This window comes from Halichoerus grypus, chromosome 15 (assembly GCF_964656455.1).
Source record: "Halichoerus grypus chromosome 15, mHalGry1.hap1.1, whole genome shotgun sequence".
In the NCBI taxonomy this organism is placed as follows: domain Eukaryota; kingdom Metazoa; phylum Chordata; class Mammalia; order Carnivora; family Phocidae; genus Halichoerus; species Halichoerus grypus.
Window position 1 is genome coordinate 19,390,475 of NC_135726.1, and position 14,624 is coordinate 19,405,098.

Below are 14,624 nucleotides of genomic sequence, written 5' to 3' on the forward strand. Positions count from 1 at the left end.
TCCTGACTGACCTCATCCTTAATAATCCCACCACCACCCTGCTCCCCGCTCCCATCCCTCTGTAGCAGCCGGTGATATTTGCTCTTCTTTGCCGAGTCTGCCTTGGGTAGACTGCTGATGTGGAAAAAGACTGTTTCTCTGGCACCCTGAAGGGTTTTCAAATAAAGCTCCTTTCAGTTCAAAGCTACCTGACTATCTAGTACCAATGGTGTTACTTAACCAAAGAGAGAAGAGCAGGGATATGGGGATGCTGTTTCATTCCACCCCTTTATCTGAGCCTGATGAGGCAGTTTCCCTTGTGGGCTACGCAAATATTTCTGAATAGTTCATGCTCACAGAGACCTTCGCCTCTGCCTCCCTCCCATTGTCCGCGGCACACTCCAGACTGCTGGCTTCCTATAGACCTGCCTGTGGGGATAAAGTGCGGCATTCCAGAAAATGAGCAGCCTGAGAAGAAAGCAAGCCTGACCTGACATTCTACCAGTCTCATTTCAAGACTGCAGCTCCTTTCCGCCTTCACCGTGTGGCCTTGGAAAACACGACCTCATCTGGAAAGCAAGCTGGGGAGTCTGGAGAAATGTCAAGGACACTTTGAGCTGGGACATGCATTGATTCTCTGAGGAGTCCTTTCTCGTGGGAGAAATGGCAGGGGACAGAGAAGGATCCCTTGATGGCAGGAGACCTCGATTCTAGTCTGGGCTTTGCCTCCGCCTGACCTCAGAGCAGCCTCTGTCTCGCTCAGCCTCATCACCGGGTCCCTCGGATGGTGCCTGGTGCAGAGTAGGCCCTCAGTAACTGCATCCTCAGTGTTCGCTCGTGTTGGATGAACTGACCTCCTGAAACTCCCCAGGCCCCGGTATCCTTACCTATAAAGTGGGGACACAGAAAGATCCAGAGGATGCACAACGAACAGTGGTTCCAGTATTTGCATGTGGTCAGTACATAAGACTGAGTTACCATTTTCATAGTTGGATTCCAGCCCATCTGCTTCCAAGGGAGAGTCTGCCTGCTCCTCAAATTCTGGGCTCAACGCCAGCCAGGGGGCAGAGCCGAGAGCCACTGTGCGCCTGTCTGTGCCCCGCATGCAGCGTGTGCTCTCACATTCCATCCTCAGAGCGGCCCCACGAGACAGAAGGAGCATCATCCCCGAGTTACACTTGAAGCACTGGCCCCAGGCAGGGACGGGGTTTCTACGAGGTCACTTGGTCAGGAAATCCCAGGGCCAGGTCTCCAGCTCCAGCTTTGCCCGATTCCCCAGTGGGGACTTTCCGCTGCCTCTGCCAGAATGGGAGCTGTTTGGTTTACCTGCCAAGGTGCATCCACTCACTTCTGACCCAGAGCCATTCTTGTCGTGACCAGACCTGTGCTGCAGACAGAGTAAGCACACCGGGACCATTGGGCTCCCCAGTCGCAAGCAAGGGGTCCTTGTTGCCCACTTTGGCACCCCTGGAAGGACAGTGTGGATCAGGCTGATGGGTATTGGCAGAAAAATAACCACAGCATCATCATGACCTCAAACTGTGTTTGATCCAATGGCTAATGGGGTCATTAGCAAAGGAGAGTAATTGTAGGTGTGCCTCACCCCCGATGGTTGCCTCCAGATCAATGGCCATTTATCATCCTCTGGCTTCTCCACCTGGGGTGTAAGGAATGGCATCAGATTGGTCTGGCATGAATTCCTGGGAAGGTAAACATACTTCATAACCATCCCTGGTGCTGGTCGATGCCCTCCAGGGTCTTCCTGTGGTGGAAACTCACAGCTACCTCTGGCCTCTGCCCAGAAATGGGCCCCGGTATCTCAGTATTCTCAGCATGTGACACGCCACACCCTGGGGCACATGGGAGATGGCACGTTTGGTCCCAAAGGCACCCAGCAAGCCTCCTCCTTGAAACAGCACCAGCTAGACAGAATCAATTTCCCATTGACTTTCAGCCCCATCTCAGACACAGTGTAATTCTTGTCTGAGGGTTTATAAAGGCCATTGACTGTCTTATAAAAGATTTAAACACTTACCTTGTGGCATGTGGGAGCTCAATCTATCACGGTGCGTTTTTGACAATTTGTGGGGGTGGCGATGGGCTGGGGGAGGGGCAGCTTGCACTCCCACGGCAGGCAGTGGAGTGCCTGCTGGACCTGCTGGACAGAGTGTGAACTGATCAATCGAAGGACCCTCCAATTCATCACCCAGGGGGCTCTTCTCCACAGGGAGTCAGGATCCCCGTGTTCCATTTTGCAAAGAGATCCCACGTGACACAAGATAATCCTTACTCCAACATCCCTCTACTGGAACCCAGGGCACATAACTGTGATATGATTGGAACCAGAGGCATCTTTTTATCTAGAACAAAGGACTTGCTAGGTAGCAACAATTATTGTGGAACAACATTATTGTGGAACAATAATAATAACCTTTTGCTCTTGGTTAGCCCCACTCCATAAGGTGTGTCCATATCTATTCTTTTTACCCATAGAATAACTCCGGAAGGTAGATGGAACCAAGATTGTTATATTCATTTTACAGATAGGGAAACTGAGTTTCAGAGAGCTGAAGTGTGTATTTGGCCAATATAATCTCAACTGTTAGGCAAAGCATTACTTCCCAACTTGCCTCTCTCTTCCCCTTTACTGCCTCTTCTCTTTTTATCCATCCTCCCTGTAACCAGTCACGTGGTGCTTCTTAGGGAAGAAGAGAGGAATGAGATGATGGGATTCATTTCCTGAGGGATCTCGGTTCAGAGGATGATCTGGACCAGGAGCTGGGTGATTGCATTTCAGTGTGTTTAGTGCTCTCATAGCTTTATGGTCACAGAAGCTGGGAGCAGAGGAAAAGGGATGGTCAGAGCTCTGTGGGGGGGCAGGAGGGTTGGTGGTCAGTTAAGTATGGTGTCAGAACATAGGCATAAGTGCTGAGGCATGAGGATGCCCAACCTGCTGGGGAATTGCAATAGTGGCATGTGTTAGGGAAAAGACTCATGAGGTGCAGGTTAGGGAGTGAGAGGGGAGTACGATCTGGCCCCCTTACCCTCCCTGATGGTATCCCCCCACTCCTCTCCCTCTTGCTTACTTTCTTTTGTCCACACTGGTCTACATGCTGTTTCCCAGGAACCAGGTGTGTTCCCACCTCAGGGCCTTTGCACCAACTCCTCTCACTGTGTGGAATGGTCTTTCCTGGATATCCTCAAGACTCACAGCACCACTTCCTTCAAGTCTTTGCTCCAGTGTCATTTTCTCAGGATGAGTCTGACCACCCCCTCCCCAGCACTCCAGATCTCCTTTCTCTGTCCTCCATCTTCCTTTTTCCATAGTATTTACCACCTTCTAACATGCTGTGTAATTTACATACTTATTAATGAAGGCAGGGGTCATTGCCTCGGATTTATTCTAAGTGCCTAGAATAGTGCCTGGCGTGGAGTAGATACTCAATACATATTTGTTGAGTAGATGAATTAATGGATGATTGGTTTTCAATGATTAGCAAGCTGAAGGGTTGGGATTCATTGATGTGGACAATGGGGAGCTTGAAATTTATTGTGGACAGGAGCTGAAGGAAGTTAAGCAGAGGAGTTACGTGTTTATATTTTGCTTGGAGAGGTTAGATGGAAGGGTACATAAGGATGGGGGAGACATAATCCAGGTGTGGGATGAAGAGGTTTGGGCTGGGATGGGGAGTGTGTGGCCTAGGAGGAGGGAGACATCTCATGGGGATTAGACAGACTTGGCTCCATGGGCTGCTTGGAAAGCAAGACTGAAGCTGATTCCTTGGTTTGAGGTTGAGTGACTGGGTGGAGAAGCTGGTCCTTCACTGAGTCTGAGACCATGGTTGAGGGAAAGCTTGTGTGTGTGGGCATGTGTGTGTGCATGTGTGCATGTGTGCAAGGGAAGCAGATCTATGCTGGGGTGCAGGGGGTACCAACCATGCCAGTGACACTGTGCCTTTGACTTGGAGGGCAGGAGCCATCTAGCGTGGAGTTGGCTGCGCCACCAGAGGGCTGCAGTAGGGCAGAATTGTTTGCTTTTGGCTCACCTGAAAACTGGTGGGAGGAAAAAAAATCAGACAACAGAGTGGTGATCTGACTGCCATCTGCTTAGTGTTCTAGGGCTGGACTGAAGGTTCTGGTAAGAATACTGTCTGACTCAGAGGAGGACACTCAGTGATTCTCAAGTTAGAGCAGGGAATACAGTACTCAGTCTCCGGAGTGGGTCTCCTATGGGGCCAAGCTTGGGGGCTCAGCATATCCTGCTTCCCCTTTCATCCTGGGCTCCTGTGGCTGCTTGCGTCCTATCCCTACTCCTCTCCTTGGAGTCCTCCCCTCTTCCTTTCCCTCCTCCTCGTCATCTGTCTGTGTGGTTGCCTGTGGCCTCGAGGCCTTCTTATCTATCACAGCCTTTGTGCTGACACACATGTGGCCCAGCAACTAAGGGGTTTCTCCTACTGGACTTTTGATATCTATGGGCAGACACCCCATACCACAGTGGCAGGAGACCAGGTTTTGATCCCAACTCTGCTATGGACATTGGAAATAGGACCTAAGGAAAATCCTCTTTCATTTTGGAATATCAGGGTCCTCATGTGGAAAGGAACAGAGTGATGACTGCCGCATAGATCTAGGTCAGAATGCTGGAATCTGAGGGTTGATAGTGGGAATGAACAGTTGGGTATGCTGTGGGCAGGAGGAAGGACCCTTTGGTCCTAGACTTGCAAATATCACCTCTCATGGCATCTTCTCTGTTAAGTGGTGCCTTCTACAATAGGACAAACATCTCAAGAAATAGCCATATACAATTTGTTCCTAAAAAGAACATTATGCCATAAAAGCATTCTAATACTTGATGAATTTCCTCTGAAATGCCAACATTTGATAAGCTTCCTCTGAAAGTTTTGAAGACCTTTTAATCTCCTCCTAAAAGCATTCTACAGAAGAGGGAAATGATATGTACCCTGACTGAGGGGAGCTCATGAACACTTGGATCCTCAGTCACCATACTTCAGTTAACCCTTATGGTGGCCACGTTCACTACTATCAGATCTTCAAGAACCTTCTTCATACATCATGCAGAGGAGAGCAGATTTGCCCTGCGATGCAGTGGGAACCACTTTAGAATGCTGAGCAAGGAGAGAAACATTCCTATTTTCCCTCTTTGGCATGGAGTAGAGGCCAGATCAGGGAGGGGTATGATTTAGGTGTCTTTGGATGAGTTTGGAAGGCCAGGACATGTCAATGATAGTTGAATGGACGGATGGGACAGAGTTAAAAGCTGTTATGCAGGGAGCATCAGAGTTGATGGAACTTTAGATTCTTAGATGGGAGAAGTGAGGAAGAGGAGCCAAATGCAGCTCCATGTTTGTTATGGACCTTCTTACAGCAATCTCAGGGGGAGCTGGACTGCTCAGCCAGCGGAAGGTGAAGGAGCAAAGAGGGCAAGTGTAGACAATGCTTTGAAGGAGTTTGTATGAGGGAGCTGGAGGGGAGTAGAGGGTGAAGAGAGATTTTCCTTTTGCTTTTGACATGTGGGAAGTCTGAGCATATTTATATGCTGAGGGCAAGGGGTCTTGGGTGAGGGGAAGCCTGGCAGGACAGAATACAGAAGTGATAACTGATGGGTAAGACTCCTGAGTGATGCATGGTACAGAGGAAAGCGGAAGCAGACTCATCTGCCTCTGAGGAAAAGGATGTGGTAAGAAGAGATGTGGAAGGTTCCAGATTTGTGGATAATGAAACAAAACACTGAGGGACTTTACATGTAATCCCTCTCTTATCAGTTTGAGGTAGGAAGCACATTAGACTGGGGGCAAAGTGGGGCTGGGGGCTTGAGAGAGTATAGCAGGTCAAAGTAGAGCAATGGAGGTGAACTACCTGAGGACCAAGGGGTGTTAATGCCACCATTGGGATAGGGCCCAGGATAGGGCATCACTGGGTCATTATCTCTGGAATAAAGAGGGAACTAGTAGGGCAGCAACAGGAGCAGATGATTGGTTGCCCTGTGATTCTATGTACAGGAAGTGTGGCCGGGGAGCTATAGAGCAAGGAGTGAGAGAACAATAAAATGATGGATTAGAGCCCTGGGATGAAGAGGAGGATGGAACAGGGAGCTGGTATGCGTGGAGGACAACTGAGGATGGGAGATCATGATGAAGTCAGACCAAAGATGACAGATGATTAAGGGTCCTGAGAAGACCTAGGCTGTGTTCAGATGTTAGATTTTAAGATTTCAAAGCCAGAGACTTTCTGGGTGGCCATCAGATCCAGGGTGTGGCTGCTGATGGGGAGGTGAAAATGGTCACGAACATTATCCAAGCATAATGCTAAATGCTTTAGATGGATTTTGCTACAAAATCTCATGGCAATCCCTCTTTTACAGATAAGAAACTGAGGCAGAGAGGGAAGAAAGATTGAAGAAGGAGCCACCAACGAGTCATTGTTCAGGCTGCAATGTGAAGGTAGGGGGTCTTTTCCATTCTCAATCACTTCTCATAACACCCTGACAAGCAGTTGGCTGAGTCAGCTCTACATGTTCATGTCCTTCAGGATGATGCCAGTGGTTGGAGTGGAGAGGAAGATGATAAAACAGGGACTGAGTCTCCCATGAAATGTTGATCCACATCAACATGATAGAATCAACCCGCCCTTGCTGGCTCCATCACCATCCCATATGGGTCAAGTCAGCTCTGCGCTTCAAAGGCTGATAAGCTTCCTCCTGGGCATATCTGTCGCCTTGTGGTGGCTGCTCAGGTTCCTGAGGCACTGGCTCTGTGTCTGGTTACTGGAGGCTGGCCTTGGCATTGGATTCAAGTCCCAGCCATCAGGGGTGGGAAGTGGGGCATGGGAGGGATCAGCCTTGAAATGTCACTGCTACTGTCTCAGGAGGGAGAATCACCCAAGAAAAAGCACTGTTGAGCGGGGCTGTGAATTGACTGGGGAGAGTGGGGAGCTTCTTTGCTTTTCACCACACTCCTCACCCAGACCAAGATGGACAGTCTCCCTGGGGCCATGTTTTCCAAGGGGTGTCAGTGCCCCAGACATACTTTAAATTATGTGGTTGCTTTCCCAGGTGAGTGTTATTGTGAAGACTCTGGTCGTTCACCAGGTTTGTCCATTGATCCCAGTTGGTTGTTGTTTTTATCTCATTCTAACTTAAATCCTTTTTCCTCTCTGTTTATCCCATCACAAAGAAGATAGCATGGTGTGGTAGAAATACCTATATTCACCTGTTTCTTTGGCACCTATTTATTGGATTCTTCAACAAATACAGGAACATGAGTTTTGGAGGAAGATGGGCTTGGATTTAGTCCTAGTTGTGTGCTACCCAAGTAGGCAGGTAGCACATCATAATGTATTTTGGATGTCAGAGATGAGCTATTTTTAACCTCTAAGTGACAGGGGCACTCTGTGACCATGGGGGAATTTATTACACTCTTGGATCCTCAGTCTATTTTTCTGTACAGTGGGGCTTTTGTATCAACTTGGCACAGTGTTTATGAGAAATCAGTAAGAAAATATTGTGGAGAGCCCAGTGCAGTGCCTGGCATATGGCTTCATCCAAATCTGTGGATTCCTCCTCCCTCAAATCCCATATATATTTTTTTAAGTGACAGAGAAATGGCATTCCCCAGATGAAGACAGTCTGGTTGCATAGGGAATGCATTTTATTTTTATTTTTATTTTTATTTTTTGGTATCTGCTTGGTGGGTACCCTGTTCATGTTGATGGCAAAGGTCATTGCAGCCGGGTTGGGTGACCGTGAGTCCACTTAACCCAGCTGATAAGTGTGGACATTCTGAGTGGAAGAAGAAGAGAGTTTTAAAGAGCTCATTTCAGAGCTCATTTTTTAATTTCCTATCAGCCCAGCTCCCGCCTCCCTCCTTTCCTAGCTGGCTGGTCTGGAATGAGCCTGGTCAGGGGACGTGGTGGGATCTGTTTGGCTCAGTGTTTGTACAACAGTCCTTGGTGCCCAGATTGAACTAGGTGGGAAAGAGTCCAGATACCTTACAACTTAGGACACTGCAATTGCACTCTTCACAGGAGGTACATTTTCTGGGTGATCCAGACCTGTTCTCTGCCTGGCAGCTTCCATTTCAGCACCTCTGGACCTGGAATAAGGACTTCGGGTCTGGTGGGGCCCATTCTTGCTTTGGCTTTGGGGGAAGTCAGGGTTCTGCCTTAGCTTTGCCGGGTGTTTCAGCTTGGATATTATATCATCCGGCTTCACGTCCTGTCTCTTCTCACACATGTTGTGTCATTTGTTCAAACATAAGAAGCACTGGGGTTCTGTGGAAAGAGCAAAGGATTTTGAGCTTTGCCACCTGGGGTGGGCTCCTGGCTTTCAACCTTTCTAAGTGTCTATTAGACCAACTCCACACAGTGTGTGTGAAGTCCAGGGGCATAATGCATGTGAAAATGCCATGAAAAATGCAAAAAGCTAGATGGATATTAGTTACAGTTTTATTTATCATTATCCTTTATTTATAGACCAACACCTACCTTTGGAGGCTAGGCTGCAAGAATGTCACAGATGGTTTGTTAAAATATCATTAATATGTCAGCAATTAATAGAGAATGGGAGTAAAAATGGCTCTGTGTTTATGCCCTCATTATTTACCTTTAACAGTGGTATTTGTTGGTCTGGCGTGATGAGCTTCCGATAGGGAAGTTTTGAGACTCTATTTTCAGGGTTTTTTCCTTTTTTAGTTGTTTAAAAAGTCAGTGCATCATCCTCAATGACTTTAATGGAGATTAAGTGAATGAAGTTCACACTATTGTCAATGGTAATTAAAAAAACAACTTCAGATCTGTCAGACTCACTGTGTTGGGAATGGTAGGAAAAGTCAATGATCTGGCTTCAGAGCTAAATGTGATAATTGCCCCAGATTCCCTTTCTCCTTTGTCTCTGTCCTGCTCATCCTGCACATGCTAACCTCACTGTAGCCACTTCTCAAGAATCTGTCATGGCTCCCTAATGCCTGATGTGTTCCTCAGAGTGGATTGTGCCCTTTCTCTCTGACAGTGTTCGCTACTTTTTCCCATCTGTAATCTGTGTTCCAGTGTTTCTGTGCTGTGTTCTCAAGATTTACTGTCAACTTGAATGCTAATTTTTGTAAAAATACACCTTAGGGTGTAGAGAGGGCAGAGTGCTACCATGGTGACAGTCCATGCCATTTGTCCTGTCAGAATGACCTACCTTCTAAACCTTACTCAGGGCCAGCCCCACTTTCTGTTCCTCTGGTGAACCTGCTTTTGGTCACTACACACATATCCTATATCTATCCTACAGTTTGTGAGCAAGCTGGCGCATATTTGACCCTGTATAATCCCGTAGCTCCTACCACGGTGTCCATACAGAACATACCTTCATGAAAACTCACCAACTGCATTAATATTGGGCTCTCCTGGGTCTTCAGAAGCTCAGGTAGTTGAATCAGGAAAATTCCCCAATGTTGGTAACCTAAGTTACCCTCTCTGGCATACACCAAGTAGGTCTGGAGCATGAGGGCAGGATAGGAAAAGGTCTTTTTGGACGGGTGTGCAAGTGTTCTACTGCTGTAACAAATTACTACAAACTGAGTGGCTTAAAACAACACATTTATTTTCTTACAGTTCAAGAGGCGAGAAGGCTCACTGGGTTAAAATCAGCAGGTCTGCATTCCTTTCTGGAGGCTCTAGTGGAGAATCCTTTATCCTGTGTTTCCCAGCTTTTAGAGACTGTCCACGTTCCTCAGCTCATGGTCCCCTTCCCCCAGCTTCAAAGTCAGCAGTGTTGCGTTTCTCTGACCATGCTTCCATCATCCTATATACCTATGCTGATGTCTCATCTACTGAGAAAGTACAAGCCATGGTCACGATAGAACCCTTGACAAATCACTCAGCACACCAGCTATCAACACATTTACAGGTGCCTGCTACACACACACACTAGAGGTCCTGAGACTGTCTCTCATCCTGGGGCAGGAGAGAAAATGTCCTCATGAGGCAGGTCACTGATGAAGGCTTTAGAGAGGGGTGAGCACATTAGCTGACTCTTGAAGGAGATACCGGACATATGAAGGTATTCATGGGACAAAGTAGGGAAGGCATTTCTGGGAAAGTATGGAGGTGTAGATCAGCATGGCATGTTCTAGAATCAGCCAGTAGCTTCCCCCCCCCCCCCATCTTGGAGCTTATGGAAGCCTGCTGGGATCATGACTCCTAAAATTCCAATTATATCTTGAAGGCTGTGGCCCAAGGCCATTTGTTGTTGGTTGTAAGCAAGGTCTTCTAAACCAGAGGGAACATACAGCTCTTCTCAAAAATAAAAGTGTTTATGCCTGAGATGAAACTGAATTTTATGTAGGCAAGACATGTGTTTCCATGTATAAAAAAAGTGAGTCCTGGCAGCAAACCAAAGTCCCAAGTAATCCAGGAAAAGGTAACTTGCTTCCATGAACAGTAGCATGGTTTGTGCCAAATTCTGAAGCAACCTTCCTGCTAAGGCCATTGGACACAGAACCCGTGGGATGTTGCATCTCTTAGTGATTTAGCTTGTTTACAAGTAAATAAAATTCTGAAAGAAGAAAAGAATCAGCTGTTTGATGCAATTTGACTAGAGATGGTTGGGGGAATGGCTGATAGTGGGAAATGCTAAAAAATAGGTAGATGTTACAGGCTGAATTGCACCTCCTCAAAATTCATGTCAAAGTTGTCACTCTCAGTGCCTCAGAATTTGACTGTATTTGAAGGTAAGTTTTTTTGAAGAGGTGACAAAGTTGAAATAAGGTCATCAGGGTAGGCCCTAAATCCCCTGTGACTACTGTCCTTATAAAAGGAGGTCAGGACACAGACGCAGGCACACAGGGAAGACCATGCGAGGACACTGGGAGAAGATGACCATCGACAAACCAAAATGAGAGGCATCAGAGGACACCAGTACTTCTGACAGCTCGATCTCAGACTCCCAAGCCTCCAGAAATGTGAGAAAATGCAAATCTGTGGTGCTTTGTTATGGCAGCCCTAAAAGTAATACAGTAGGTCATGAAAAACCATAAAAAATCATTGGATGCCGTATGTACTGGACGCTGTGAGACATCACTTGCATCTCCTTTGAGATCTGATGGCCTCATTCCTCCAGTTGCTGGGAATGCTGTGGGCAGAGAGCCCTAAGCTGTCAGCTTCTTTCAGGAATTTGTCTTGGATCAAGTTGCCTTGTCCAAAGTCATGCCCGTTTCCCCAGGTAGTCTGCATCCAAGACTTGCTAACATGTGGATATAAAGGGATATTTGTCCCTTTGCCCAACTTGGTTCGACTGAAAGGCCATCTGGCTTCAGAGCTTCCCTTGGGGTTGACTGAGGGACTGCCTTACAGCTTCTTTTTAGTTCTGCTCCCTTCCCATCCCTTCCCTTCCACATGGATTGATCCTAAGACTGCTCCTTAATATATTTCTATATGCTAACCTTTGTCTCCGGGTCTACTTCTTGAGGAATGCAACCTGTGACATCATAATAAGGAAACTAGACTTTATCCTGAAAGCATTGGGGAGCTATTGGGGCATTAAATTTGGATGTGGTATGATTTGTAGTATGGCTGCTTTGAAGGCTAAAGTGATGAGGGTCAGACTGATGCAGGTAGACCAGTTAGAGGGGAGAGTAGGCAAAAGGGAAGGTAATTAGAGGCCTGGTTGTAAATCATTAATCTTCACCCAAAGCTTCTTCTGGAAGCAGGGTAGCTCAAAGCCATTCCAACATATGGAATGCATTGTCCTGGCTTGACTGGCATTTACTTCTTGCTCAGAACATTGAAAGAAGCTCAAGTCTGGTCTGTTTTCCAGGATGTGAGAACCAATCAAGATGGGTTTAATGGTCTTGTACATCCTCAGGGATGTAGAGATGAATCGCAGAATACAATATGCACTTTCTCCTTACCCCATGCAAGGGTCTCGTGAGCTCAATCTGACTGGATGCAAGCTCTCACACAGCAGCCCTAACTACCTGTGGCTCTTGCCTCACATCATGCTGCAGCTGGACCCTGAACATTTGCTAATGCACTTTCTTCTGACTGAACTATATTCCCTCCTTCTCCATGACCTTTATTTACCTTTATTCATCACCAAAGGCTCTATTCTGCATTTATTGCTCCCAAGACCTTTACTGATGACTCCATTAGGCTGGGTTAGGTATATTTTTACTGTATTTTTATAATATTTCTTTTTCAATAACTACACAGTCAACTCCAGGACAGTAGAAACTATGTCTTCTTAGGGATTTGGAGCAAAAGAAACACTTCATTCTTCTTCCCATTCAAAGTTGACCATTAAAGACTACATACACAAAGAATTGGTTACTACATGGGGATCCCTTTATCTACTTTAGTAGTGGTGGTACAACACTCAAAAGTCATCATACCTAGAACTCCAGTAAACTGTGTAGGGGCTTGTGGCTTAGACCTGGGGCCAAGTGGTATATCCTACTTGCAACCCTATATTTAAACGAGGATCTGCGAATTTGAGCAAATCACAAGAAAAATAGTATAACTTGTAGAGTAGCCTCAAAATTCTCAACCTTGTGAAATAGGACCGTTGGCCTACCTGCATCAACCGTAAAAGTTAATAGTGGGGTAGAGGAGAGAGAGAGAGGGAGAGAAGGGAAATGGTGGGTTTGTCCCCTGAGAGGGGTCCTGCCCTGCTAGATTCACAACAGCAGGGCAGGAAGGAGGAGAATGGAGAACATATGGCAAAGAGGATGGCAAAGGTGAATGAAAGAAGAGTTGTGTGTCTCTGGGCCAGGATCCCTGCCCACTAGGAAAATGTAGCTCATTGAATCTCAGCTGGCTGATTGGATTAGACATTCTCATTGCACAGAAGGGGAGAGTGAGAGGGTAGAGCGAGGACCAGAGTTCCCTCTAAGGCATTTTCCTACATGAGAAAGGTGGATAGAAATGTAGCCTTTATAAAGTGAAGTGGAAACATGAGGGAAAGAATATGCAAGACTTTCATTCAAGCCTCTTGACCATCATGTCCCCAGAAACCAGGATGAGAATGGCCCAAAATAGGTACTGTTAACACTGACAGAATGGTAGAATGTCTAAGAAGTGACAGTCGCTGACAGATTTGTAGTCGTGCACCTTTCCCCATTTCTCTCAGTCACTAATTAATGTCCTTGACCTGAGTGGTATTATAAATGTAACTCCTTCTTAATTTCTCAGGCTGGTCCCTGAAAGTCCCTTCAGAATCTCTTGCAACTTCATCTTCAGTCACATCCATCATGAAGTTGTTTGCTACCTAAAATGAACTCCTTCCATGTGGACAATGGATGTGGCCAGAAGTGGGCACAAGGAGCCTGGCCCTGCTGTTATCATAGGCAGTCAGGGGCTCCTTGTCAGCGTGATGGAGGGAGCTCTGGGGCCAAGCAGGCCTTGTTATCTGACAAGGGTTGACACAGTAGAGACATTGACTATGGGGAGTAGATGGAAGTCAGTCGCAGGTGGGTGCAGAAACATGGCTCCCTGTGCTTCATCCACCTGTGGCACAATGAAAACAGAATAAATCTGCCAAGTAAGGACTGAGAAGGGACTGGCCAGGGATTATGGCCCCCTAAAAGCAGATGAGGATTCAGGATTCAACTCTAGTCTCAGTTGAGAACTAGAAGGGCTGGACAGGGAAATGGGGGCAGCACCCCACTGGAAGAGTTGGCCCAGGTAGACAGGGATTAGGAGGGGGCTCTTGGCAGGCAGGGTCCCTTCTTGCCTGTACATGGCCAGCTCATGTGTTGGTTGCTCTGAGTTGGTGATGTGGGTGTGAAACATGTGCTGGTCCTCCACCTTGGGGGAGATAAACTCACTCTTTACTACACTATGGTAGATGCTATGATATGCTTCTGGCGTCCCCTTCAATGAGGACTTACTGCCCTGGCTGCTAGAGGACTATTGCAGACAACCTTGACATCTGTCAACCTCTTTTGGGATTGCAGAAAGCCACCTGCCTAAGATCACCCCCCTCCGTGGGGTGGCCAGTCTAATATTAAATAGTCGACATGGGAGTATGAAGTATTTTCATTCAACTAGGAACAATGCTGAAGGTTCTGTTCTAACTCCAGAGCTTTCTGTGGAGTTGGTCAAATCTGCCATTGGGTCTGCAGTACAACTGAACATCTCTCTCTCTGCTACTGACCTCTGTTCCCTTCCCTTCCCCAAGTCTGGATCTGAAAGGCACTCTTAATAAATACCTGGCATGCTCAACATCTCAGTGCTTTATTCTTGGGCAACTTAGCCTGTGACTCTTGCCTTTGTATTGTGCTCTGATCTGGTTTGGGAAGAGCCAGGAGTGAGTGTAAGTTGAACACGAAAGAGCAGGTGTGGGAATAGTAGGAGAAGGGGGCCAGGTTTACACAATATTGGCTCTAGAGACCCCCAGCAGAATTCATTCAAGGCCTGGTTGATGATGGTGCTAGTGATATCTTATACTGGTGATATTCACAAGGTTTGCTCTAATGTGGAGGGTGATGGTAGTTACCCAGAAGCAGATGGACATACTCTCTGGACAGAGACCTATTGGACCCTGGGCCTGATGTCAGGAAACAATTAGATGGCTCATCAGTCAACAGATATCTCTAGAGCATTTCTTTGATGAAGTTTGGAAAGCTATACAACTGATTCTGAAA

The 14,624-nt window shown here is 46.9% G+C and overlaps 1 long non-coding RNA gene across 1 annotated transcript in view; it reads left to right on the forward strand.

The window, feature by feature from the left end:
• Positions 1-14,624, forward strand: part of LOC118550275 (uncharacterized) — a 242,543-nt gene that overhangs the window by 127,361 nt on the left and 100,558 nt on the right. Inside the window, exon 2 of the long non-coding RNA XR_004924469.2 lies at positions 6,362-6,440. This is a non-coding gene — a long non-coding RNA (uncharacterized LOC118550275). The remainder of the gene's footprint in view (positions 1-6,361; positions 6,441-14,624) is intronic.